Raw genomic sequence first — 26,669 nt, forward strand, 5'->3', positions numbered from 1 at the left:
AGAGCAAATAACCCTGAAAAACCCGATAGCTGGCGGCCAGAAAAAATAAACGACGTATCGGCGAGAAGAAGGCTGCGACCGTGCAAAATCTATTTATGTATAACCGATACTTCAACAAACGATTATGTGCATACAGATGCAGCAGTGAGCCAAGATGGAGCACGACTATTTCTCCAATGGCAAAGTACGAGACACTTCGACGCGTTGACGCTTAAAAGTGTTTGCGAATCCGATTTCGAAACGAAATCTCGCTCGTTCGAACGCGCTCGCCAATATCAAAGGTCCGTTTCGAATGACACGTTGCGAGAGTAAACCCTTTCTCCATTTAAAGGGAGAAAAACATGGACAGTGATTTTCGGCGGAAACGTTCGAAAACGGTTGAAACGATGCAAATTTGCTGTTTTCGTTCGGTTTAATAATGCATAAAGGAACGACAAACGAGTTTTCGGAATCGGTTTCGCGTAAATCATTCGAATATTTTATCAGTGATAAATCGACGATAAGTTAATTATGAAGAATAGTACATAGGCTTGAAATTACTTTCGGGTATTTCTATTATTTTTCGCTTTGAATCTTTCGATTAGGCTACTGACGAGTTTACTTTGAGAGTGAAACGTAGTTTAGTACGAGAGTACTAAAACGTAGCAATAATCTCTGGAAGCTTATATGACTCATTTCACTCCGAAACTGGCGAGAATTAAAACTGGGAAAAGAGAATTCCATGATGTAGAAGATCAAGGGAAGAGGAGCAGTTCTCACAGGACACGCAGAATCAAGCAAAAAAGATGGTTCTTTTGCGAAATGTCGCGCTTTTCGCAGTCAACGTACGTTCCCGCCACAGTAAAACTTAATTACCCTGTTTCAGTGGTTTCTTACCGAATCGTTTGCGAGCTTTTTCCAAATGCTGGACGAGAAACATCTGAGAAACATTTGAGAAGCGAAGGATCAAAACAAAGATTAAGCACTCGCATTTCCTAAAGAACGAGAACAAGCAGGAACAGAAAATGAATAAAATCACAGACGTAATTGTCCAATTAATGTGCAAATCCTGTGTATTCGATTGGCCTTTTCAGCATCGAATTACTTCTTATCTGCAACTTACGTTTGCCCCAATGGAAAATAATTCTAATCTATTCCATAAATGAAAATTTAAAAAATGATTGATTTTATATTATTTTTTTACGCGGACATTATTCGTTACATCTAGTTAACACTTGTACAGTGACAAATTGAAATATGAGGCAGTATATCACCACGTACGAACACTTGAAGCACGTAACCGAACATCCGTCAAATGTGAATACGTTTTCGTCATGTATTCGTGAGCTTTTCTATGGACACATGTCACTATTCGCAAAATAGCGGCGAGCTTTCGTAAATCACACGCGAGTTTCCATCGTACGTTTGCACGAACACTGCAAATCATGCGTGAACTTTCGCCATATTTACACGAGCACTTCCCAGTCACGTGTGAACCTATACACTGTTTGCATAAGGTTTCATAGGGTCTACGTATGCTGGCGCAGATCACGCATAACTTTAGTTACATTTGCACGAGTTTTCATCATCCGCAAATTATACCCAAGTTTCACATTTCACGTAATTCTTGAACTTTCATCGTATGTTAAATTACAACTCGGTTAAAATAAATGCGAAAACTTTCACTCTGCTTACAACAAACTTACGATTCATATCTCAACGTCGAATGTTCGTGAATGCGAGATTGAGAGTAATATAATTTCGAATGCCCCGTGTGTCTCTGTCAACGGTAAATTGCCAGAATATCGTATTTTTCGACTTGTATGAAATTGTTTAAATGGAAAACATATAATCACATTTGCTGGATTCCAAAAGTGAATATGTATAACACATTTTTCGATTAAGAGGAGAAATTTCGTTAATCTATATTTTACCCTAAGACATAATTGATAATTTAAATGCATGCTCGAAGTATATCTATGAGAATATGTATACAGAATTTCATTATATTTTCTGATTGGAATGCTGTCTTTTAAGGATCTATAGATCACAGAATTTCAAATAAAGAAGTGAAATAAAAAGCCCAGTTTTCGATGAGTTAAGAAGCTTAAATATGTGTATGACCATTTAAAAAACACAGTAATACGATGTGATATCCAATTGACCTACCTTCGGATTAAGAAAACTAACATTATCTTCCGACAAATCCAATAAAATTGTACGTACACTAGCTTTTGCGAAATCAAAATCCCGAAAAGATCGACCACAGTACAAAGAAAATTTGTCGAATTTTCTCTTAATTAAAATTCGAATAACTATAGAAATTTAACACCTAACTTCCATCAGGGGAGATCCAGTTTCTCCCACAGAAGGATCTATATCGTTAATCAGAAGAGACCCGTGTCTTTCCCGAAGAGAAAGGACGCAAGGAAAGCGAGAAGTGTTTACGAACAAAGACAGGGAATTGATTGAACAGCGACGCCATCGAGGAAGTCGCTAAACAAACCGGACCGCCAGATAGTGTCAGATCCGAACAAAGACACACGCCGGATGCGGCAAGTTAACCAGGACAACCTGTTCCCGATCCAGACGCAATTCGAAGCTGTTTGTAGGTGGCTTCGTTCAACTTCGCCACAGTAATCTCTCTGCAGCTTCTTCGGTCACGGATATTTTTGCTCGTTCCACAATTCGATTCGATCTATGTTTGGAAAATTAAACCTTCCAACATATTTTCCATTCGAAACCCGAATATTGCTGTATCAAAGTTATTATTGATGTTTATGAAAGGCTGGTTTTATTAATTATTTCGTATATTGTTCCAGTTGTTGCGTATACACGAGCACAGATCAGGAAAGTTTTTCAACAAAATTCAATCGTCGTAAATGAAATACTGAAAAGTTTCTGCGTGTTTGATTTAGGAAACACCATGGCTTAATAATTTTCAAGTTTCATAAAGCGAGTCGAGCATTGGCAATCAAATAAATTAAACATGCAACATCTCCCAGGCTGTGAAAATTAACATGGAAATGTTATTCCGCTGTTGCAAATTACCATTCGAATATTATTATTCGTATGAATTTATTCATCTGCACGGTTTCGATACAAAAATTCAACGACCCGCTAAAACGAAAATATGATGATCCCAGAATACAAGAAGCTCGATCCATTTGATAGAACAAACAATATGCTCCACTGATTGAAACAAGAAAGAAAAAGAGAATTAGAAAAGAATTGTCCCGATACGATTTTTCACTCGGTATCCGTTTCCGGACGGTTGGAAAATACTTCATCGGCGGGCTTTTCGGTAAACTAACAAAGAATTAGTATCGCGGTGAAATCGGCTGACCCAGAAACGAAACGTTAATTCCAAATTTAACGGTATCAGATGCTCTCTGGCCGATGTTTACCGGCCATCTCGGTTATTTATTAGCCGCCATTATCTAGAAATTACTCGGTGTCTACGTCATCCCGAGCCTCCGGGACTAAATTGCGAACGGTTCCAGAAAGTAAACACGATATATGTATAAAGGGGAGTCTAGCGGCGCCAGGACAATTTCCTTCGTGTCCCTTCAATCACCAAGGCGTAGCTTAATAGCTGGCCCTGTTCGTGTACGTTCACCTATACAAGCCTTCGTCTATACGTATTCTATACGCCTTTTACCCTCACACATTCTCGTTATATAGTTCGTGCGTATGTGTATATATCTAGCCACGTGGCACCGATACGAGTATGTAATGGTATATGAATCTATACGTGTGGCCTACGTTAGCGTGGGAGTGTTTGTATGTACGTCACGACGACACTGCGGCGAGACAAAATGAAATTTCAGTCGGACGATGAATGTCCGGCGTGGAGCTGCACAGCCCTGTTCCCGGGGGCCAGGCAAGAGCCAATTTGCATGGAGGATTTAATTGAAAAATGCGACAGCCTGGCCCGAGATTAAGCCCCGGAAAAGCGTGGAAAAATTTCAAACGCCCACTGCCCTGGCTGGAGTCGCGATTCGGCAAAATTGAGCCGTTTTGCGTCCCGCTGAATTTATTAGCCGGAAAATCTGCCTTCGAATCTTCCGTCAAGGCGTCGAAGTTCTTAAATTTAAATTCCTAGATTTCCCAAGAATTTATCGGAACCTCTCGATTGGATATGAGAAAAATCTCTCTGTTTGTTCTTGTTCCTTTTTTCGCGGTTGATTAAAAGTGAATCACCCGCGGGTACGAGGATCTTCAAAATGGAAGTAAAGGCGCGGAAGTCGGGCACAAATACTTGATTCTACGTGGAGAAATAAAGCGTAGAATTTTCGTGGCACGAGCTATGGAATCCGAGCGATCCCTGGAATCCAGACACAGTCGGAAGAATTTAATATCAGTCGGGGTCGCTAAACATCCTACATATCGCAAGGAATATCAACCATCTTCTCCTTAATCGATTAATGACCCTGGTATTCTGATCAACGCCCTGAGGGAACGCTCCGAAGTTTCACAATTTAACGTCACGCTGTATCCACGAAACGTAAGGAAGAAGGAAGAACAAATCAGCTTACGTCTTCCCGAGATAATTAATCATTCTAATAATGAAAGTCAAAATCTCTCATTGTGTTTGCGAAATAAAAGGTAGCGTACTGCCGACTCACCAGGAGCCAGTTCTCAAAGTGTTATCAATCCGCCGCGGATTTTTATCTCGATAATAAAACTTTGTCTTTTTCTTTCCCGATTATGGTTACGTGTACACCATCCGATAGAAAAGTTCGGGAACTGTACGTGCTGCAAGGTATTTCGCAATAACGAACAACCAAACTTCTGGCTAGAACTTCTCATCTACGAAATAACGAAAACTCCTCGTTTCCATGGCGCATTTAAAGGATTAAAGTCGTTCCCCCACCATTGTGTTATAACAGCGGAATCAGCTCTATTTGAATATCAGGGAGCTCCCTCTTCGATGAGAATTAATATTCACCCGTGAAGTCAAGCGGATAAAGAGGTAACGGAGATGCAGAGGCAAGAGATCGACTATTCTTTCCTGCTCCTTTTTCTAATTTCCAGCAGCACTTCCGCGAATGAATTCGATTCACTGCGCAGATTCACCGATTCGTCTCTGCTCTCTGTGCAAAAGAGCCAAAGCATTTGCAAGTGCGAGATAGTTCGCACCGGTTCGAGGGACGCGGAGAAAAATTGTGCTTTTAAAGTAAACGAAAAATATCGTCCACTTGAGTTAGTGTTATGGAACACTGTCGTCGTCCATCCTGTTCATCTTTGTTTACTTCTTTTTCAGCTCGACGTTTCTTTACCTTATTCCCAAGTTAACAGACGCTTCTTCTATCTTGCTTCGCGCTGTAAATATCCTCGCTCTCGTAATCGCGTTATAACTGCACGATCTTTGAATAGGGTATTAATTAGCAAAGATATCATAGTTCAGTGGAATTCATAAATACTAATTAATTATTTAGTTATTAAACTGTCTGATAATAAAATGGAAGAACACTCGAAGAAAGAATGAAAACACCTTTCCAAGTGACCTACATTTCCTTTGTATGAACCGACTCTTCTCTATTTATGCACCCCTAAGATGATATCTTAAACGCAAAGGGGAGTACTTCCAAGGGTTCCTTTTTTATCAGCGGCAGTCAATTCGTCAAGAGTCTATCTCGCACGCGTGTATTCGAACAGCATACACACTTCTTACAAATGAAGTTGATTCTTATCTGTCTGAGAGAAAAGAAAATTAACCCTTGACTAATGTGTTAAGCACAATATATTTTCTTCTACGCTGTTTCCCGTTCTTTCTTTGATGTTATTATAACGCGAGACCAGTTCTCAATCTTACTTTACTGCACTGCTTAATACTTTATTTATTACTTATTTTATCAGCAATCTGATCCGCACTGCTTCAATCGGAAGTTGAAAAATTCTCAAGATCTGGATGAAGGATTTACACGTCGACGAGACTCGTTGGATTTCTAAAAGTCTTCAAAGTTGCCAAAGATAAAAGAGACCAGCTCAAAATCGGGCGACAAGCGTCGAGAAAAAAGTCGAGCTCTTAATGCAAAAGGGAGATGATCTCGCGGCTGCTCGCTCAGTCGTGCCGACTGTGTCTCTCGATATTCAACCCTCGTTTTTCCTTGCAGTTCTCCATCCACCTATATCCCACTCTCGCGCTCCTTTCCTCTTCTTTAACACTGTCACTGTCGTCGCGTCTCTACAATAACAGAGATGAGTTTTTACGCGCTGACACTTTTCACTCGCTTCCGTTGACAATTAGTTCTCGCTTCGAATGTTTGTTGGGAGTCGGATGAAGCTCCTCCAATTGAAACATACGAAAAATTTGTTGGAAAAAGTGTAGACGAGATACTTGCAGATATGCAACCGTTCTTACGTCCATTTTGGTGATTTTTTGTGGAATTTCTATTCTGTCTCTCTCTATTTCTATTCTCTCAAAATTCGTAAAATATATTGAAAAGAATGTAATTATAGTGAAATATTGAAAAGAAATTAGTTAAGGTGGGATATGATTCTTGACGAACAAACAGAGCATTACGGAATCATTACGTGATTTACAGAGATTAGTGATTTGCATTGCCTTCTTTGCCCGACTTATGGTATTCTAGTATTTACATTGTTGAAATCGCAACGCAGTTTTTAGCGTGGAGCAAACAAACGAAAAAGATCTATCGATCTACGTGTGTTTACGAGTTACAATACGCAATGATGGTTGGGAAATACGCGGATGGTTTTGAACTTATGTCTGACACTTTCATTCCAAAAAATTCTTTTGTCATTTGAATCAACAGAAAATCGAAGAGGAGTTTGAAATTCGGCAAATTAAAAAAAAAAAACATTTGATTCAGATAAGACTTCTCGAACGTGGAAAATCTTATGGTTTTGGTAGAAAGTTTTGACAGAGACTCGATCACGAAGAGGGGAGAAAAGGTTAAAAGGATCACAGTGAATCAAGGTGAGCGAAGGTGAACGACGAAAGAGATTGGCACGAGGCTTGGCTTTATAAATTCTCGACGTGTTTTAATCCTTCTGTAAGCCGTCCAGTTGTGTCAGAGCTTTCGTTAAATTAAGGGATTTCCGTACAATTTCTAGCTTGCGCCCATGAAACCTTTATACGTATATGTATTCTCACGATGCTCCGGCGTCTCGACAAGCCTACTTGTGTATATCGTGCGATATTCGAATCGATCGTCCATAAACGGATTTTCGGATAATAACGGATGATGCTCCTTAACGGTCCGAAGATGCTTTTAACCTAATTTCGCAAGAAATACTTTAGTTAAATCGTAATACCGAGCTGCAAAATAATAATATTGCGACGAATGAATATTTGGCGTGGTTACTCGAAAATTCGATAACTGGGATTTTCTAGAAGAAATTTTTAAACAATTCCTGATAAAAAAGGAAAACCGTAAAAAGAGTCGAGTCAACCAACAACTCTGTTAGCAATTTTGAAAAACTGTTAGCCATGGATTTTTTCGCATGGCACAGAGAAAGAGGTAGCCCATGCTTTACCATGAAAACGTGGCTTTCATTTCTCGTTTGATGCTCGCCTCTTACGAGCGCCTGTGTTTCATCCAACGCAACGCGGATTTAATCCTCGGATTATTGATAACGAAGTTTGCCCAATTTATAAACGCGACATAGCGCGATTAAACGCGTCTGACAAAATGTTTGTCACGCGTGCCGGACAACAATTGATTTACCGCGAGGAAAAAACAGAAATATACATCTATACGACGAGATACGCCGATACGATGCCACTCAACTTCCTGTTCTACAATAAAATCAATCGAAAATTCCGGCAACTCGAGCCAAATTCTCTCTCTTTCCCTTTTTCCGTCGATAGGTACGCGGAACGAACGGAATAACGTTTTCGCCGGAGAAATATCTGATCCCGTTCTTCGTCGATGCAACTCGTTTTTATCCTTCGAAATTCTAGGCATTCTAAAACAGAGAACAACGAAAGGGTGAAACAACTAGAGAGGACCTTTCGTTCGGAAACAAAAATTCTCCTGGAATAGCTCGCGGTGTGCATTCCAAACACATATCTAATCCTCGTCGGTATCATAGCGACGTCTTAGCCTGAACAGAAAAAGACTAACCGGCGAACTTCAGCCAGATGAAAGTTTAAACGAGCGCGACCCAATTCCAGGGGCGTTCTTGCTGGCCGTTTCAACCCCTGTATACGAATAACAACGAGTTTCGCCATTAAGCTCTCGACACCGGCTACAAACGATGATCGCCCGGAGGGTTGTTTCATCGCCAGTAAAAAAAAAAACAACGCGAAAGACATGGCAATAAGATGAGGAACGGGAGGTGAGAAAGGGAAAAGTTGAACAAGTTCCAAAGGACAAAGATGGCACTTTCACGTTTAAAAACGATTTCGAAAGGCCTGGCTCTAGTGCGTACCCGATCTTTGGCAACGATCTTAGATAACTAGAACATCGAGCGACTACTCCAACGAACGAACGAGTAAAATTCGAATGTTGCAATCGAAAAAGATGATACAGCGAACGTAGATAAATACCACCGACTGCTTCTTCAATTCTCATTCTTTGTTCTTCTACCTCCAGAAAATTAAATCATTGTGTTGGGTGATTGCTCTGTACTGAAGGATGGCAGTATGTGCCACTGATGAAAGAGATATAGTGATATCATAAATTTGGTTAGGTGAGCTAAAACCGTATACGAAGGAAGATAAATAAAAAGTGCAGTTGATCAGCTTGGCTTCTGACGGGCTAATATATTTCAACGTATGGTAGAACGAACAGATATTATAACAATGTTGTAGAACCAATTAGTTCGTTCTAAAATAGTACAACGCATCGCTCATCTGGACAGCGTATAAGTGAAGTTCAGAAGTTTGACGTCGGACGATTTTATCGTACAAACATGAAACAAGCGCGATTATTCATTTACAACCCGCTACTTTACGTCGAGCAACGAGAGTAAAGCTTAGGATAAGACGCCCGGCTAAGGTTTTTCAAAACGTAGGCAGAAAGAAAAGGGGAAGAGGCCGGCTAAACAGCGGAAGCAAAGGAAAAGAAAGAAATGATGGAGGTACTTCGCATTCCCAAGCGTGGCTCTCCAGGGTAAAAGGAGGTAAACACACGCTCTTGTGCTTAGTAGAGCAAAAGCTGCAGTCTGCTGTACGATCCTAATACTTCTACAAGCTGTGCGTAGTGAGGGATAAACGGAAAGCCCGCGTAAACTCTTGCGCTCTTCTCTTTTGTTTTTCTCGGATTTTCTGGTTTCCTTTCGTCCTTCTGGATTTACTCCTGAGAATTTGATCGTTTCCCTCGATATTCATCTTCCTATCTCTTCGAACAGTCTGTCATCCCTTTGATTAGCCCTTTATTTCGCCTCTTCAACACCATCAACTCTCATCGTCGATCGTGTGGCGTACTAATTCAATCTATCCTTTACAAAATACGCGTTTATCCTCCAATTTAGCGACTGTCTTTCTTCATCTCTGGCTTTTCTGTTTCAAATATAAGCAACGAGTTCGAGCGAAATTACATTCTTTTCCTAGCCTCGTAATACCTTTATCGCTCGCCCGTTTTCACTCCCCTTTCCTTTTATCCTTTTTACTCTGGTGAGCAGTTGAAACACCACCATCGTTGGAATGGATCACGGGCCAAAAAGGATCAAAGGATCACCGACGTACAGACTGGTTTCTCGTATTTTCTAGAGGTTTCGCACGGAATAAGAAAGCCAGGAATTTCGAGAAGTGCGATTCCTACGGGAACGTATGTAGCTACGTGCCACTAAGCTCGAAGAGTAATTTCTTTCGGCCGAATGTTGATTGCACCATTCCACTTCGCCGTTCGCTAACGCTAAATGTACTCGCAAAGCTGGCCTTTTTAGGAGACCCCCTTTTCCTTCTTGTTAGCCACCCTCCTTCGCCCCACTCCTTCGGCCACTGTGGTTTAATTACGACGCTTTAATTACGCCACGACCGTGAACTCGGATCTCCATTTGTGGTCGGACGGTGTAAAATTGGTATCTCTTCCTGATATACCCGGGCGAGGATGCTCAGCCCAATCTACCAAGTGGATGTAAACTAATGCAAAGAAGAAGCTTTCGAGGGAAACGTAACAAGACGGCGAGCATCGCGGCAGCTCTGCCAGCAGAACGGTTCGTTTGATGTTCTAATTGCTACGTTGCGAATTTTTCTTAAGTTTGATAACTGGCTGGCGTGATTTTTCTTTGAATATGATAAAGTGAAGAAAATTTTGCACGAGAGAGAGAGAGAGAGAGAGAGAGAGGAGGAGGAGGATGGGTGTCTTAAACCGGTCGACGTTCTTATACGCGAACAACCCGAAACGAGGTGAAGCACCATTAAAATGGACTATTTTGTGTCCAAACGACGAGTTCTTCGCTTCGAAGAGAATGAAAGCCTCGTTTAAATGTAACTCGACTAATATTGCTTTAGAAATAATTACTACGGAATATAACGATTTTTTAATAGAAACGTAATAATTGCCTTTAGAGAATTCAAAATTATGAATGAAAGAGCCAAAGAAATCCTCGTTACTTCGAAATCGTATAAAATAATAAAGATAGTGCTACTATATTAATTGGGAAAACAGCGACAAACGATGAAATTTAAAGGAGGAACGAGAGAGATAGGGGATTAAATTGATCGGCCGAAATAAAGATTTTAGACTGTTTGAGAGACGACATACGTATCTTTGAGCGGAATTCATCTATACACGCGCGTCTGGCATTCATCGCGTGCCGCTTTTCTTATCCGTAATAACATCGCTGGAGAAAAGGCACTTTGCTTTCCAACATTCAATTTCATCTGGCGCTCACACAGCCAGTGCTTCGTCGCCAATTACCATGAACTTCACCATCCAGAGTTTCATATCATCTTTTCTCCCACCAATTTCACCCTTTTACAACGACACCTTCGCGCTAACCTCCTTTTCCTAACGCGAAATAATATTTTCATAGGGATGATGCAAAACGAAATACGACTAGTTCGATAAAACGAAGGCAAAAACTCCCTTTCGTTCGAGCGTACGATATTATCATCGATTCCGCTGACTTCTCGATCTCCCGACCATGAAAGGTAAATGAACCGATAACGAATAACCGGTAATTACGTATAGTAATTGAAGCGACCGAAGAGCATCAATTAATTTGACCCCTTGCTTGCTTTCTAGAGCGATGTTAAACGAGGGTGCTCCAACGCTTGCTCGATGCTAATGAGTTATTCGAAACGACCGGTGTGAACGCACGTGGTAACGAGGGTTTGTGTTCTTCCTCTGTTGCCGTCTATAAGAGTTTTCGAAATTTCCTTGTTGCGGAAGCTCACGATTTTTGTAACTAATGGAGCTTAATTATTTTGCTTCTCTGACGGTGCGCTCAAATAATCAACAATATTATCAATATTTCAATCTTCACAACATCATTGTATAATATTGACGATATTGTATTAACAATACATAACAACCCTTTTAGTTGAGAACCTTGAAAAAATGGCAATAAATATTGATAATCTGAAAGCATCCTAAAATGGGGAAGTCGGCTCTGGCATTCGAATTTGTATATCCTAATAGGAAACACTTTCGGTGTTTTAAGAAAAATTTTATCCCAAAGCTTAATTTAAAATTCAAATATAAGAAATTCCTTTAACGATAAGGGAACACGATTGAAAAAAAGATAAAAGCAGTTACGAGGGACGTAGCAGGATTACAGAAAGGGATGAAACATAAAACATAAATGTTCGTAAGATTGAAATTTCATCGAAAGAATTCTATATATTATATGCAAGAAAGACTCGAAAATGAAATATAATGATTATCTACGATTACTCGGTTATAGAAAATTCCTTCAATACCAAACTGTTATAAAATGTGATCTAAAAGTTCTATCAGTCTCTATCGATACATTTCGTATCTTGCAACATTTAACAAGATCCAAAAACGGTCATACGTATCAACGTAACATCAAAATGCTTTTTAAACCGAGTAATCCAACGACCAGCAATTACGACCGGCAAATTCGTGCACCCACCGCGACAAGTATTAAATCACAATACCGAGAGATTCCCCGTAAGTTGGATTAGCGGCGACTATGGCCAGGCTTACGGAAAAACGTGTACGGAACGGATTATGTCTTGCGGAAATGAAGCTTCGGTCGACGTACCGTCGCGTCGTCTCGTCACTCTATTCGTATAATGAAACCGCACAAAGATAATCTGCGGCCCGTTTAAACCATTAACGAAAACACGTTGCTTATTCTGACAGGAGATACATTTGGCGACCAATATGCACATGAAATGCAATAAATTACGTAATGTAGTTTCAAACGAAACCAGATAGCCGTGGGGAGCAAACGAAAACATTTCCAGATCCGCGTTTCGTATTATCGTAATCTATGGTTACTCGCCAGCACGTTTCAACTTTTATCTAATAGCGTTCAACTGTTCCCTTTCTCGAATATATATTAAAATTAATTAAACTCGTATCGCATGGAACAAATAACGATACTGGAGTCCCTTCCGATAAATAATTTAAGTTTCGAATTTGTTTTTACGAGTACGAAGAGGGTAGTTTCCTTTCTTTGTAGTTCTTCGAGAAGTTCCCGCGGATTCTTCGGTGCACGTGCACTCTCCATGTTTCGTATAGCTGTCCTTTCTAGGCGAATTAAACGTCCGAGAAGAAACTCAACGCTAGATGAGTACGTGTTTACACGAAATCCATGTTTCTATGAATATAACAAATGCAAGATTATAAATACGCATTGTTGTTTCATTATTATTGAATATTATAGCTAATACAGTGGTATTCCGTTTATACGGAATTCCGTATGAGCTTGTCGAAAGGCAAATAGTTTTTGTAATTGGAATTCATATAACAGAGATCCACTCATTCTTTTTATTTGTGATTTCTCGTTAAAAATTCTCATCCGGATAAGTGAATTCAGCCAATGAAATTTCTTCGGACAACAACTAAAATTTTACTCAAATAAACGAAATTCTACTCTACTCTGCTTTGAATATTTATATATTTTTCTAGATTACGTGTATCAATACGTTCTATATTACGTTCTACAACTGTGAATTTCTTCTAAATACCCGCAGTCTCCTCATCACCGTATCTATACGAAAATCGAAATACGAACAATTCTTTTTCCAGTAAATTACCCAAATTTTCTTAGTCGTAAAAGGGTTTGAAACCTAAGAGCCGGATCCAGAACGAGAACAAATTCGTTGAAAGACAATTGGGAAGTAGGAGGAAGTTCCTAGATTCCCGAATTCGTCGTAGGATTACCGAATTTACGATCACGACAGATGAACCTATGCGCGTTTTCCAGGCTCAGGGGGCGGAGAAAGGCCGTGTTGGATTCAAATTGCGCTCGCGTCCGACTTATTTGCGAAACGTTAGCGCGCTGGAAAGCTAGGTAAACGACGTCACCTGGTGCGCGTACGTCGCGGCGTCACTGCGTCCTGATTGCGAGCGCACGCGTCAAATAGGGCGGAAAGAGGCTTCGCTGTTGCTTCACGAGCAATTTCATTTCCACCCGTGGAAAATTTATGCAAATCATCCCTCGCCACGGCAACCCGTGGCGAAAGAGCCAAGGCTCCAAGCATAACGAATTCGCAGGATTATCCGATTTCCCTGGGACAAGAAGCTGCTAACACGCTCGACGCGAGATCTCTCGCGTGGCCTGGAATCGAGAAAAGTGGCCGGCTCGTCTGCGCCTAATGCGAGAGCTAGAATACCGCGCTGATTTAAATAGATGAGATTGAATATGATAGACCGAATATGATAGATGAAATGCTCAATTTTTAACATTTTCGCTGACGAATATTTGTTAATTCGATGAATTCTGACGCAACGTAAGCTACGAGGATCCGTCAAGAGGTGGAGGATCGAGCAAAAATATCTGGGAACGAACCTTCTGCCGCCAAGTGAAAGATGAATCCGGACAAGCAGTGCCCTACGGATTGAGATGAATTACGTTCGTATTGAGAACAAAATAGAGGTTGACTGAATGCTGGGCTTCAAGGACCTTATGGAGTGTGACTTCCCTATTTTGTTGTCGAAGCATGATTAATTGTAGAGAAACTCGCAACACGAAGAATGTTATACTCTTGTGTAATAGAAAATTATGACCTCGTCTTTCAAAGTTTCGAAAAGAAAATAAATATAAAATATTCTTTTTCAATGCGCATGGAAAAAGATTTATAAAATAGAACATCAAACAGCCTGAAGACAATTCGATTTGAAAAGAGCTTCATATTTTTTTAAAGAGAAGTTATCCAATTAGCATTTCGAATTTTTATTGAAAAAACCCGAGTTATAAAAGTTGTTCGACCTTCCGACGACTTTCTACTCCTGCAATGAAATAATTCGTCCTTAGAGGAAAAGAGCGATTGAATATTTATAAGTGGCTATTTTTTTTAATTACTTAATCGTCTGACGCCTCGTCAGCTCATAAATTTTCATATACAGCCCATTCAGATCAGCCATACCTTTTATTTAGGTCGTATTTAAAGCAAACCGTTGAGCGGACTGTGGTCGAAGATCACGATCATATCGTGACGTAAGCAGCACGTTTGCTTCTGACAGGTATGGAAATACAGGCGCTGGCCTGCAAATTGCTTCTTCCACTTTAAACCGGCCGTTTTCCGCTTGATGCTGGTGACGTCCGACCGTCTGGTGCGGTTGCTACCTACCCTTCGACCCTTCGATTTTTAACCACCCTTTAAGGACCGATCATTTAACCGTTCTACGGCTAAATCAACACTAACTATGGATATCTTACTATTTGTAATTGAAAAAGTTTCAGTGAATTTCGTTAAAGGATAAAAATACTTGAAGGATTCCTTTAAAAAAAAATTCAACGTTAAAGAGCTAGCGTCATTAAACCTCCTAAGAGTGTCGATTCAATTTTTCAACTATCGGCTTATAGCGTTCGTAAGAAATAAATTTCAAGCTGAAACGATCATTCGCTGTCTTAAAAAAAAGGGGGGAAAAAAAGAAGAAATATTACATGTATCCAACCCAGAAGTAAGTAAAGATGGAAGAAATGCGAGAGATACATATCAGTCGGAATAAATAAATAAATAGATAGATAGATAAATAAATAAGCAAGTAGAAGGAACGTTTATCTTGAAGGATCGTGACATTAGAACGGATGTTCCTTGATGGAAACTTTGGGAGGATGAGAATATAGATGTTCTCTCGCCTTAAGAGCAAATTTCTCCGGAGGAAATGTAACGTTGAAAAATCTCGAAATAAGTCAAACTATCACTCATGAATTTTATTTCCCACGCGCAAAATGGTCACGGCGTCACTCTTTCTCCCGCCCCTCTCTCTCTCTCTCTCTCTCTCTCTCTCTCTTACACACACTTATATTCCTTTCCCTGGGCCAAGAGAATCGCATTTGCATAACATAAATGTACGCTTCCGAGGGAAAGAGAGGTAGAGCAAGAAGCATAGAGGGGATCGTCAAGAGGGGTCGGACAAACAGACAAACGGACAGGAAGCGAGGGCTTCTGCACGGTAAATCTTTGGATACGACTCTCGTCTCGGTGGTACTTTGCATTCGTTTCTTATTCCATAGCTCTTTTTACAACTGTCGCATACTTTCGGCCGCGCGAACACTCGAATCTCATTCGAACTTCAACTGGTTTTATACCACTGCCTCGACAAATTATTTTTCACTCTCTTAGCCATCCATTGACTTTTGGTCAAGTCGAAAGTATTGGACGCAGTATCCTTTCGCAGCATCCGTCTCTTTCTCTGTGCTCAGCGCCCGCTTCCTGACACTTTATGGTATCGAAAGTGGAAAATACGATGAAAACAATTTTCTTGCTGTCGGGTAAGCTCTTAATGCTAGTTTGTGACCTACGCGGCGTCCCAAACTAGGTGATGCAATTTATGTACCGAAATAAGGGTAGAAAAGCGTTCAATTTTCCAAGACATTGGATATTAGATTTTTTTTAATTATAAACGATTAATATAGCGATGAGTTTATATTATATAAAATTGTATTTTAATGGAATTGACGTAACATGGCAGAACCAAGCTGAACAAACTAAACGAAATATTTTTAACGTAATCCAGCACGCAACACATCCGAAATTTTTCAACGAAAATGGCTCCCCAATAAAATATCTTGTTGGTTACCTACTCGTATAAAACACGCTAAATTTGTAACATCTGTTTCGCGCAGTATTATTTCACCGGGAATAAAAATGGTTATAATTTTTGGTAACAAGGCGAAATATTCTCCGCAACGATAACATCGAGCGAAATCTGACGCTCGATCTGCCAACATCGATCGTTAACCAACTTCTCTAACACGTTTCCTCTGTGAATTTATCATCATTGATTTTTCGAGTAATGGTTTCCACCGATGATATTAATAACCTACTAGCAGCTACGCGAGAGACTGGCTGTAGAAACAAAGGGAGAAAAAATGATGACAAGTTAAGCGGTCGGAAAATCGTAGTAGTAAGCTTTCTAAATGGTCCTCAAGTTGAAATTATCTACCGGATTCTCTGGTTGTACTTGAAAAATCTACTTTTCAAAAGGAAAGAAAGGAAAAGAGAGGGAAAGAAAGAAGATAGCAAAAGAGTGTTTAAAATTTTTCAGATAATTATTCCAGATCTATATCTTAAATGGAAAGAAGTTTTTGAAATTCTATGCACGTATAAACGTGAATACCTTTATCGTTCATTTCTATTACACAAAACAGGAATGTTAAAAAATTATCCAGGATCATGAACCATCGCGTAGGAAAACGTGACGTAATTTGCAAAAAGAAAGAAAGAACATTAGATGCCGCCTGTACGTTCCAGTAAGACGTTGTTGGCTGAATTTTAATTCTCGTAATTTGTCATTAATATTCGTATCGTGGTAACTACCGTCTTAATAGGTATTTATTTTATTTATCTTTAAAAAGCACGATGGAATGAGAAAAAAGAACGATATGGTTGGTAACGGTAAAAATAATCCCGAAAAAAGAGGAAGAGAGAAAAAGAGAGAGAACGAAGTCGTGGCCAGTCACTTTGTAACGTACCGTGCTAGGTATTTAAAAAATTCAATTTTTCGCAATAAGAAGAAGTTATGCGCCGTATCAGGGTGCGTTCGTTATGGAAAGTGTATTCATTTTCCACGCGGCAACTCTCCCTTCCATGTTGTAATAAAAGGCTGCACAAGAAAGCCATGTGCGTGTGTTCATTAAAATTCAAACGTGTAGTAACAAGGTATCCTAATTAAATAAAACAGAACGTCGCAAAAGACATTTATTTATTCACGCTTCGATCACGAAGAAACCTCGGCTAATTAAATAGGAAATTTATACGTAAAGTATCGCGTGTAAAAAGGACGCAGAAGGCAGCCTTATGATGGTGATTTAATAAAAGTATCAAGAGCAAAATAATATTTTCTACAGTAAATTTACGAGACTGCAGTAACTGAAGGTCTTTTATCGACATACGTTTTTCGATGTCATTTTCCTTCAAATTTTCGACGTGCGCTATTGAAAATGTTTGGTATCACTATATGAGCTAAAAGAATTAAAACAAATAAAATAAATTTATAGAAAAGTAAGTTCAGAAATCTACTATTTTGCAGAAGACTTTGGTAAAAAAAAAACTATATCAAAGTAAAAGATACTAGTATTGATGTTTTAGTGTTAATTTCGTCGTATTACTAATAAAATTAGCGCAAAGTAATTCCAAATCTTTTGCCAGCAATGAATTTATCGTGTTCAGCTACACTCCATTTGAGCTCGAAGGTCTCCCACTTACATCATTACATTCACCCAACCTCCCTGAAATCTATCGCTATTTTGGTTCAGACATGTTCATTTACAGCCTCCTTCGTCAAACAGCTCCGACCTTAATGCCGATTGATCACCACTTCTTGTTCACCACGTCACGCTTCCTCTGTCGGGCGCAAACTTCGAAAAGTTCAAGGTACATAGATCCCGTAGACCGTAAGGCAGGAGAGATAGTTGAACGCGGTATAACTCAGGAACAATTTCCACCAGGCGACAACCAAGCTGAACTCCACTTTTCGATTCGACCCTCGTACCGACCGTTCATTAGATCCTTCGTACACGTTTTGGGAGGGGGTCTCGAGTTACGTAAAACACGGAAACTCTTTTTGCGAACTACTTCCAAGGCTGACCATAAAAACAAAGCCGCAGTGTATTTAACCAAAGTTCATTAGCGCTATTACGACAATTACGTGGCACGAACCTATTACCAACGATTAAATCCCAATCTTCGATTTGTATACAAAACTTGCAATCAAAAGAAACGACCAAGTACTAATTTGAACCATACAGAGAATGATTATTTTGTGCGAATTCGATTTCCGAATGGGAATATCTTCGGGAATGAAGTAAACGATTATACTTGTTAGGGAAAGGTAACTCAATTTTTCTGTTCCATGATTCTCGTTTATATAAAAGTAATATAACTTCCTCCTAACGTCCTTTATTCCCAGACATCTTTACGGCCTGAGGTCAGCCAGTTATAGTGCTTCAACCCTTATGAAGAAATCGTCGTTGCAGAAATTTTTATACCCTCGGTAACAGCCTTCTTCTATCATCGTCTCGAGTGTACTTTCGCGTCGAATATAAAGAGACAATAAAAACTGCCCGTGAAAAAAGGTGGTCCGTTGCACGACTTGAATATTTTTGCCCGGGTGAACCATTCCAAGAATCAAACGAAACGCTGATAGATCGCCGATCGAATCGGCAGAAATATAAATATACGCTGGGACAATGATGGTAGATTAGAATAGCATTTCACGATGAACGGTAAATATACTCATGGTGAAACGATTATTGGCAACGGGAAAATTTACATGGGCAAACCGTTAGTTTCGAGTGGATGAACATCACCAGTCAGAATGACGCCGCCACTGTTCTCCATTATACATCCAGTTATAAACGAGCTATACGACCTGGAATTAATACGGCCGCAAATTTGTATAAGTTAGAACGATATCGCGGATGACTTTACGTTTAGAAATATAATTGATGATAAAGCTAAGAACGTTGCTCACTGCAGTATTCAAATACTTGTAGGTATCATTTATGAATAATATACTATGTGCGTTGTAACGAAATATTCTGACATTTTGTTAGCAATGTGATTAGACTCGACTATCATGATAATCTGAAGAAATATATAGGAATCACGAGGTACTTAATATATTTATATCTCGCAGAGATTACTAAATTACTGAGACAGTCAAATATCTATTATATTAATAATAGATATTTTATAATATCTAATTATAATAAATATCTAATATATTATTAAATATTCAGTGGAACTATCTTTAACGTGTATTATACGCCCGAGATGGGTACTTTATTTTATAAAATAATTTCCAATTTCACTTTATATAATTTTATATAATAAAGTTTCCTACTAAAATCATGACAATCGCGTTTCGTTACGATACTACCGAAGTTTCAAACTGGTTTACTTAGAATATACACGTAAAAGGTTTCTTTGATAAACATTCTAAAAACTTTCGCGAACCACCGTAAAATCTAATAACGAGACAACGGAATAAAACGTAATTAAATTAAAGGATATTATAACAGACGCTAAAGATACTTCGTGTTTGAAATAGAGAATCGTTCTACTGGGTCTAACCGGAGGAACAGAGTTTCTCTGTTACATTTGACCCAGCTAGAAATCGTTCATTAGTTGAGGTTACACGTGGTGGCGAACTTACAGAAATTACAATGACTTTTATGGCTTGATGCCGACCAAAATTTCGCCCATCAATTCGAAACGTTTCTGGCCGTCTATTTCGCTAACACAGCATAGTTTTGCCGTTGCGAAATAGACGGGGGCACGAGACTGTAAAGAGTCCAGCAATGTAGCACAATAGAGGGAATTATACCCTGGTTCGAGTCATAAAATAGATTACAAACAGTGTACAGAAATGTTTTAGAACAGTGTACAGATTGTTACGATAACGTTATAGCGTAATCTAATGTAATGTTTTTTATTGTTACGAAATGGTTGAATTATTACCGAATAAAGATAATCCTATAAATAGCGAATAGAAAAAAAATATTATATTTCCAAGAGAGAACAAGGTGATTTAATTTTATATGTACGTGCAATTTAATGAATGGATTACGTATAGGAATTGAGTATTGATCACATTGTATATATTGACAGAAACGAGGGAAACAGAGAGAGAACCAGCACAGCTTCGGTTCTTGCCTACACAAGCAAAACAAATAGGTTTTTTTGAAGCGAAAGTTCTTTCTAGGAAATCCTTGAACCTTGTGTATACATTTCGGTTAGGAATGCCGTTTAATCTTTCTTTTATGACTGACTTAATTTATATTTACATATAAATAGTTTTTTTTTTTATTGCAAGGATGGATGGAAAATATTTTTATGTGATTGATTCAAATTGATACATGTTTATATAAAGTTTCAAAACTTCAGTGAGTGACAAAAAAATCTTGCAGTTACTAAAAATAACGCTCTTTTTGCGTTGTTTCATCGTTAATATGCTGCGATAAGAAGCTGGACGCTCAAATTATAAGAAAATTATGAAGCATAAAACGAAATCTATGATACGCAATCCATTCATTCTTAACGTGTCGCTGCGGATAAGCCATGGCGCGTCCTTGGTTACATCTCGAGAATCGGGTATCGATTGCTTCTCTCGCACGCCGATGAAAAACGAGGGAAGGAAAAGAAAACACACTAGAGCTCGTGCTCCCAGTTCCAACAAACAAACATGTTGCCCCTAACTTTCAACCCCCTTTCTACACGCTGGCAAAGCTTGTACGACAATTCTCTTTAATTCCAAAGCGAAGCACAACGTCAAAACAGTAATTCTACTCGATCTCGAATTCACGGAACTTTCGCTATACCGTATCTCTAACGTATTCTTGAATTCGTATATCTTGCGCTGCTCTATGTCACTGCTGTGACATTCGAAAAAAGTGACGCAGAAAATATCGAACGCTCGCAAAGAAACTAAAAAAAGTGATTGCTCGACTCACCGACTCGCAGTTCTTGAGAAGAGAAAAATTCGGAGGTAGTCGTGCTACGACTGGAGGTGGTTGGCGGCTACAGGTCGGCGCACCACTAGTCAGGGATCAGCTGATCGATGAATGACAAATCTGATGACTCTACACTCGGTACGGGAAGCGGGCGATTCACCACCGAACACGAAACCCTCACCGAACGAAGATGCGCGGACGACTGACTGCCGCGGCCGTCACGGTGGGGTGTAGCTGTGCGCTGATTCTCCACGGCTTCCCCACTTTCAACCCCATTCTCAATCCCTCCTTGTCGCGCCACTCGACGGCAAGCTCTTTCCTTCCACCCCTTCCCGAACTCTCTCTTTCTCTTTCTCCTTTCCTCGTGTCAGCTATCCCATCGGCCTTCCTCTGTTTTCCTTCACCCTTTTGCATCCGTCTTTCATCCTCATTCTTCCTCTTGTTCATCACGTTGCCGTCTCCTTACCGTCCTCTTCCGACATTTCTTCGTTACTTGGCACTTTTTCCAGCGACCCCTTTCTATCTTTCTTCCTTTTGCGTTTGTTAACTGTGTTCGTTAATTTATCTTTGTTCGTATTTCTCTGCTGCTCTTTCTTCTTTCTTGTCTTTCTTACCTGCAGTTCGAACTTCCTTTGACCATTGACCTTTGCACATCACCTTCTTCAAACGATCCTTTTGTCACACTATTTGTTTCTCGATTCTTTGTGTCATTTTATCCTCGCCAGAAAACCAATTTCCCCTACAGGTTTTTTTAGTTACAAACTTCTCTCTCCGAGCCCTCTAACCCCTCCCATATTCCTAATACATCTTCTTATTCACGTTTATTATTCCTCTTCCGTATTTCTTCAAGAATTCCACTTCCTTTCCATTCTTCCTTCCGTCTTGCAGCGTCGTTGCAATCTCTCCCATTCCTACCTTTCTTACCGATCTCCTCCATCCAACCAAATGCCAGCCTTGTCCCACCAAACAGGATCATCTCTCTCTACTCTCCTTAAGCTACTCCTCGTCTTTGTTTCTCCGACACGTTTCCCATCTCTCTTCTACTTTCCACGCCTGATACGACTCCCGCTGGTTTCCTCCTTTTCTCACCCGACCAGCGTTCTATCCTATTTTCTCGGCCTTCCTTGTTCAACGCCGACAAAGACGGAGGTACCAACCCGTTCGTCGACGAAGTTTGACTGTGCGAACGCAACGAAGACGGAAAAACACGAAAGAAGACATCGGAACGAGTATAATCGAGCTACGGATAAAGCGAAAGCGTGAAGGATAGAAAAAGTGGCGTGCAAATAAACCAGCAGTGGAAAGAAGACAGAGGACGCGCCCGAGGGTGGAAGAACACCGGCGATTTATTGGATCCAAGAGACCAACGATCACCTATATGCCCAGAGAAAAGTTCGGTAGAATTCAAGACGAGATACTTCGGTCGTTGGCTGTCTTGGTAAAAAGAAGAGCGCGAGAGAGTGAAAAAAGAGTCGGAAGTGTGAGCCCTACGGTAAAAGGAAAAAGCACAATGAAAGATCAACTCCTCCGGTTTGCCGAGGCTGATTCGAACTCGGTTTCGAGGGATCGATGTCACTCTTGAATCGCTTCCTCTGTCGGGGAAAGCATCTTTGAAGATCGTTGGTAGAAGTTTGATTAGCCTATTGCACACGTTTATGTATGTGTAAGCAATTTTTAAATCCAAAAACGTAGGATGTATTTTACAAATATATATAATACAAAAATGTATAAAATATCTAAAATATAACACGTGGTACAATATTTAGCGAATGAAGAAAATTTCTGCTCGAGTTCGATTTCTTTAGCTGTCTTCATAGAAATATAAATTCGGATTTAATTTATTGACGAACATGCCGATTTCTGTTTCTTGCAAGCGAGTCAAATGCTTTTCAGAAATGCTAATCAACTCTACTCTAATGCTAATCTATTTTTTGTGTATTTATTATAATATTATAGACTAATTTCTTTACAGAAATTGATTTATCGTAGAGGGCTGACACAAACCAGCATCGTTACTTTTCTGCATTTTTTCATTCGTAAAGTTCGTCGGCGTAGTTCTTGAACAGTTCGTTTATTATATCAGATTCAAATGTGCTATATGAAAATACAGTCGTCAGAAGTGGAACTATCGCACAAACCAGAGAAAGGAATGCAGAAGAAAATGTCCACGGAATACAGAATTTCCTTCACGATTTCTCTGGTATTTCAAGTATCCAATACTTACATGACGCTTAAAGATGCAATCTCCGAAACTAGTATATAAAATCACAATACAATGCTGCGGAAAAATAAATCGCCAGACAAACCACCGAAACAAATATAAGCGTAATATTATATCCAAGTCTTCGTTATATCAAAAGATAATCGAATCAAGCTGAAACCTTCTATGTAAAATAACAATACGATTCTCAAACGTAATACTGTCACACAAATCACGATACCACGGTGTGCCTTACAGGCGCTGTTAGATCAAACATCCGATCATCTGAAATCGACAGCTTTCTCTAAGGACTTGATACGTCGCGCGTTTACCTGGCCGTGAAGCAGCCTCTGGAACGCAACTGCCTCTCGCAGCAGCTTTCAATTTGCCCAGGAAATAATTTACGCTTTCCGGTGTGCCGGTTCCACGGAGAAATTTATCGCGAATATGCATGCGCCATTTATGAATATGAATATGGACTAAATTATTATGCGTTGCGACGGCAAGTAAGTTCAGCGATAGGACTTTCCGCATGTCGGCTAGAAATCGGTTCTCCACTGTGAATAAAGAAGAAGAATCCCCGAGCATTTTACTTCCATCAACGCATTCTATACGCTCGACTAACGCTTTCCTGCTTGTCCTTGAAATACGTGTACCGCCAACTTTTTCTTCAAGTATTATACGTTGAAAATACCTAAGTATCTCTTTCGAGATCTATTTCTTGATCACTTGAGACGTTAGAGCGCAACCAACGAAATGTCGCAAACACACTGTGAAATCATCGGTACTTCTCTATACGTATGAAGATCACGTACATTGTAACGAACCGGCGACCGTTGCTCTGCATCGAATGCCATAACTTTGGGATCCAGTCGTGACAGGCGCGTTAGCAATGATTTAGCGTGCACGGCAGAGAAGCATGGTCGACCACCGTGACGCGCACCGGAAGGAATATCCAGTCGGAAATATCCGGCGAACTTGGATATACTGGATAGACTCGGAGAACAGAGTGGTGGCTCCGAACCGTAGTTTCTGCGTCGATTGGATGGAGAAACGTGTGGCAGGGATGCTACACGGCTGGCAATCTCGTTCGGGGGCCGTTTAATAAACGAAATAAAGCGCGATTGTTCGTCAAAGACGCCGCTGGAGATGGGAAACTTTAATTCCCTTTTCTGTCTCTCTTTTTTCTATTTCGATCACTCGGCTATGATTTAGTACAACGCGCGAAAAATGGGAATTGCCATGGCAGAGGCAAGCTTTGGAATACGAATTGCTGGATAAACACCGCAGGAAATCTGATCGTTGCATTCTTTTATTCTAAAAACTGTTATCATCGAAACTTGTTATTTTGTTCAAAGGAATGGACTATTATATTTAATCGATTTCCTTGTTCCTCCTTCTCCATTCCAAGTTTGCGATTTTTTGCGCCTCACGGACCTAACTATTCGCTTACATGTTTCGTTAATCATGCAACGTTTGCCTGTTATGTTATTCAATAGCAATTGCAGTTTGTGGTAACTTGATTTTCACGTGAATACGTCTCGCTATTGAAGCGTACTTGTGAATGGAGGAAATACGTCCTGTACGTGTTAAACGATGACGTGTAACCCGACGTGTTCGACTGTAAAATTTATTAATCACTCGATGCAACTTGAACGAGACACTGTTCCAACTCTGTTTCTGATATCATTGATTTTACGGTGATTGATCAACAGTTGTTACATCGGAATTTTGTAACAGTTTCTTTGCCGAAGCTTCCTCTTTCTTAATAAAATATACGAAAAATTCTAGTCTACTCTCTCAGAACGACCAAAGAAATAAAGGCGTGTGTACATATTTGTACGGAAGATTTGGGCTGAATAATTGCGTGGAAAATAAAAAAGATGGATCAGTAGAGGGAGGATGGGCCAACCAAGTTCAAAAATAGAGCGGTCCACTATCTTGGCCACTCATCTCGCTGGTTTCGTGTCAATGTCCTCGTAATTTATTCATCGTACACCCGTCCATCGTCTTGCTCCGGTCCATTCTATGACGTCACGTTGACCCTTAAACCTCTGACGACCACCGGTGCCTCGGTCGATTCGAGATTCGCAATTTCCTTTCTACGCGACTAGGGAATTCACCGGAGAATTTAATACGAACCGGCATCAAAGTCCCACCGGTACACTTACATATATCGTAGAGAAAAGAAACGAACGTGTTGTTATTTAAAGCAAGGTAGAACGATCGGGATTCGTGGAAATGGAAAATTTTCCGAAATATTCTCGTCCGAGGAATTTCCAACACGCGATGTTGTATCTCTCTTTTTATACGTATCTCTTTGTTTCGTCGTCTCTTCCCTCGTTTCAAATCAAATCAATTTGTCTCAGTGGCCTCGCTGGTATTCATCTCGTGTACCATGACGCACGTCACTTTGGAATGTAAACGTCACTCGTACGTATCGATGGCGTGGAACAAACGAAGGAAAGGAACGAGGATTTCCACGACGCGACGCTGCGAATTCTCTTAATTCGTTTTCGATTCGGAGGCTGCTCTCGGCTGGCGAGATCTAATTCTATTCCAACGATCGAATCTTTTCATTTGATTTCCCTCCGAGCTTCAACTCCGTAACTACTTTCACGCCTTGGCGCAAAAAAAAAAGAGAGGAATTAAACTACATTTCATTCGTGGTTACCAATAAACTTTGTTCAAACACATTCTCAGATTTACCCAAGAAATCAGATCTCCCAAAAAATTTGTTCAATTTTCAAACTGTTTGCTTTCCGATTTGTGGACATGCGCGAAAGAGATTTACATAAACTGACGATATAGAACTTCCGCGATTCAAAAATTACAAAACTCGCACAAGATTGAAATTTTAAAATTCGCCACGAAAACAACACATCACGCGGACCCATGCAGGGATGATATTCTGCACATAATTTTCGTTCGGGGGATCACCGTGTTCACGGATAAGCGGTGAACGTACCAATCGACGCCTGTGGAGCATGCTCATCCGGTGGCATTAGTTTGTCTGCAATTAAAGCGAAATTTCAGGGCAAAAGAGTTCGTTGCGTCCTGTTTCCGAAATGAAACGACGAACCGGGTGCGAAGGCACGGGGACACAATGGGACGTAATGAAACGGTCCTCCTGTTGTAACCTATCGGTCGAGGTCAAAAGAAAAGAAATATTTTCGCTGCCTCAGTGCTTGACAAAGTATTGTTGCCATGTCTGCTATGACATGGCTGTACTCGAGGTTTTTCGAGTCGTTAGCACGGATCCAGAACAATATTGATTACCAGTGCTGGTTTGCATTTCGTTCCTGATGACATGTATTTCAATAGCTGTGACGAATGTTCGTTTTCCATGGTGTCCGTTAGAGATGGATCGCGAGATGGAAGCTTTAACTTCGAAGCAATATTGCGCGATTCCAGAAAGCTAGATTTATGACTGCGCGGCTTTGAAAAAATTTCTTTCTCGACAGGGGCGAAT

General features: G+C 40.1%; 1 protein-coding gene across 1 annotated transcript in view; it reads right to left on the reverse strand.

Moving 5' to 3' along the window:
- LOC100643339 overlaps nucleotides 1-21,227 on the reverse strand; it is a 138,808-nt gene extending 117,581 nt beyond the window's left edge. The window contains exon 1 of the mRNA XM_012315328.3: nucleotides 20,998-21,227. The gene's annotated coding sequence lies outside the window, so the exon portion shown is untranslated. The remainder of the gene's footprint in view (nucleotides 1-20,997) is intronic.
- Between the last annotated feature and the right edge of the window lie 5,442 nt (nucleotides 21,228-26,669).

The sequence above is a fragment of the Bombus terrestris genome, chromosome 13, assembly GCF_910591885.1.
Source record: "Bombus terrestris chromosome 13, iyBomTerr1.2, whole genome shotgun sequence".
Classification (NCBI taxonomy): domain Eukaryota; kingdom Metazoa; phylum Arthropoda; class Insecta; order Hymenoptera; family Apidae; genus Bombus; species Bombus terrestris.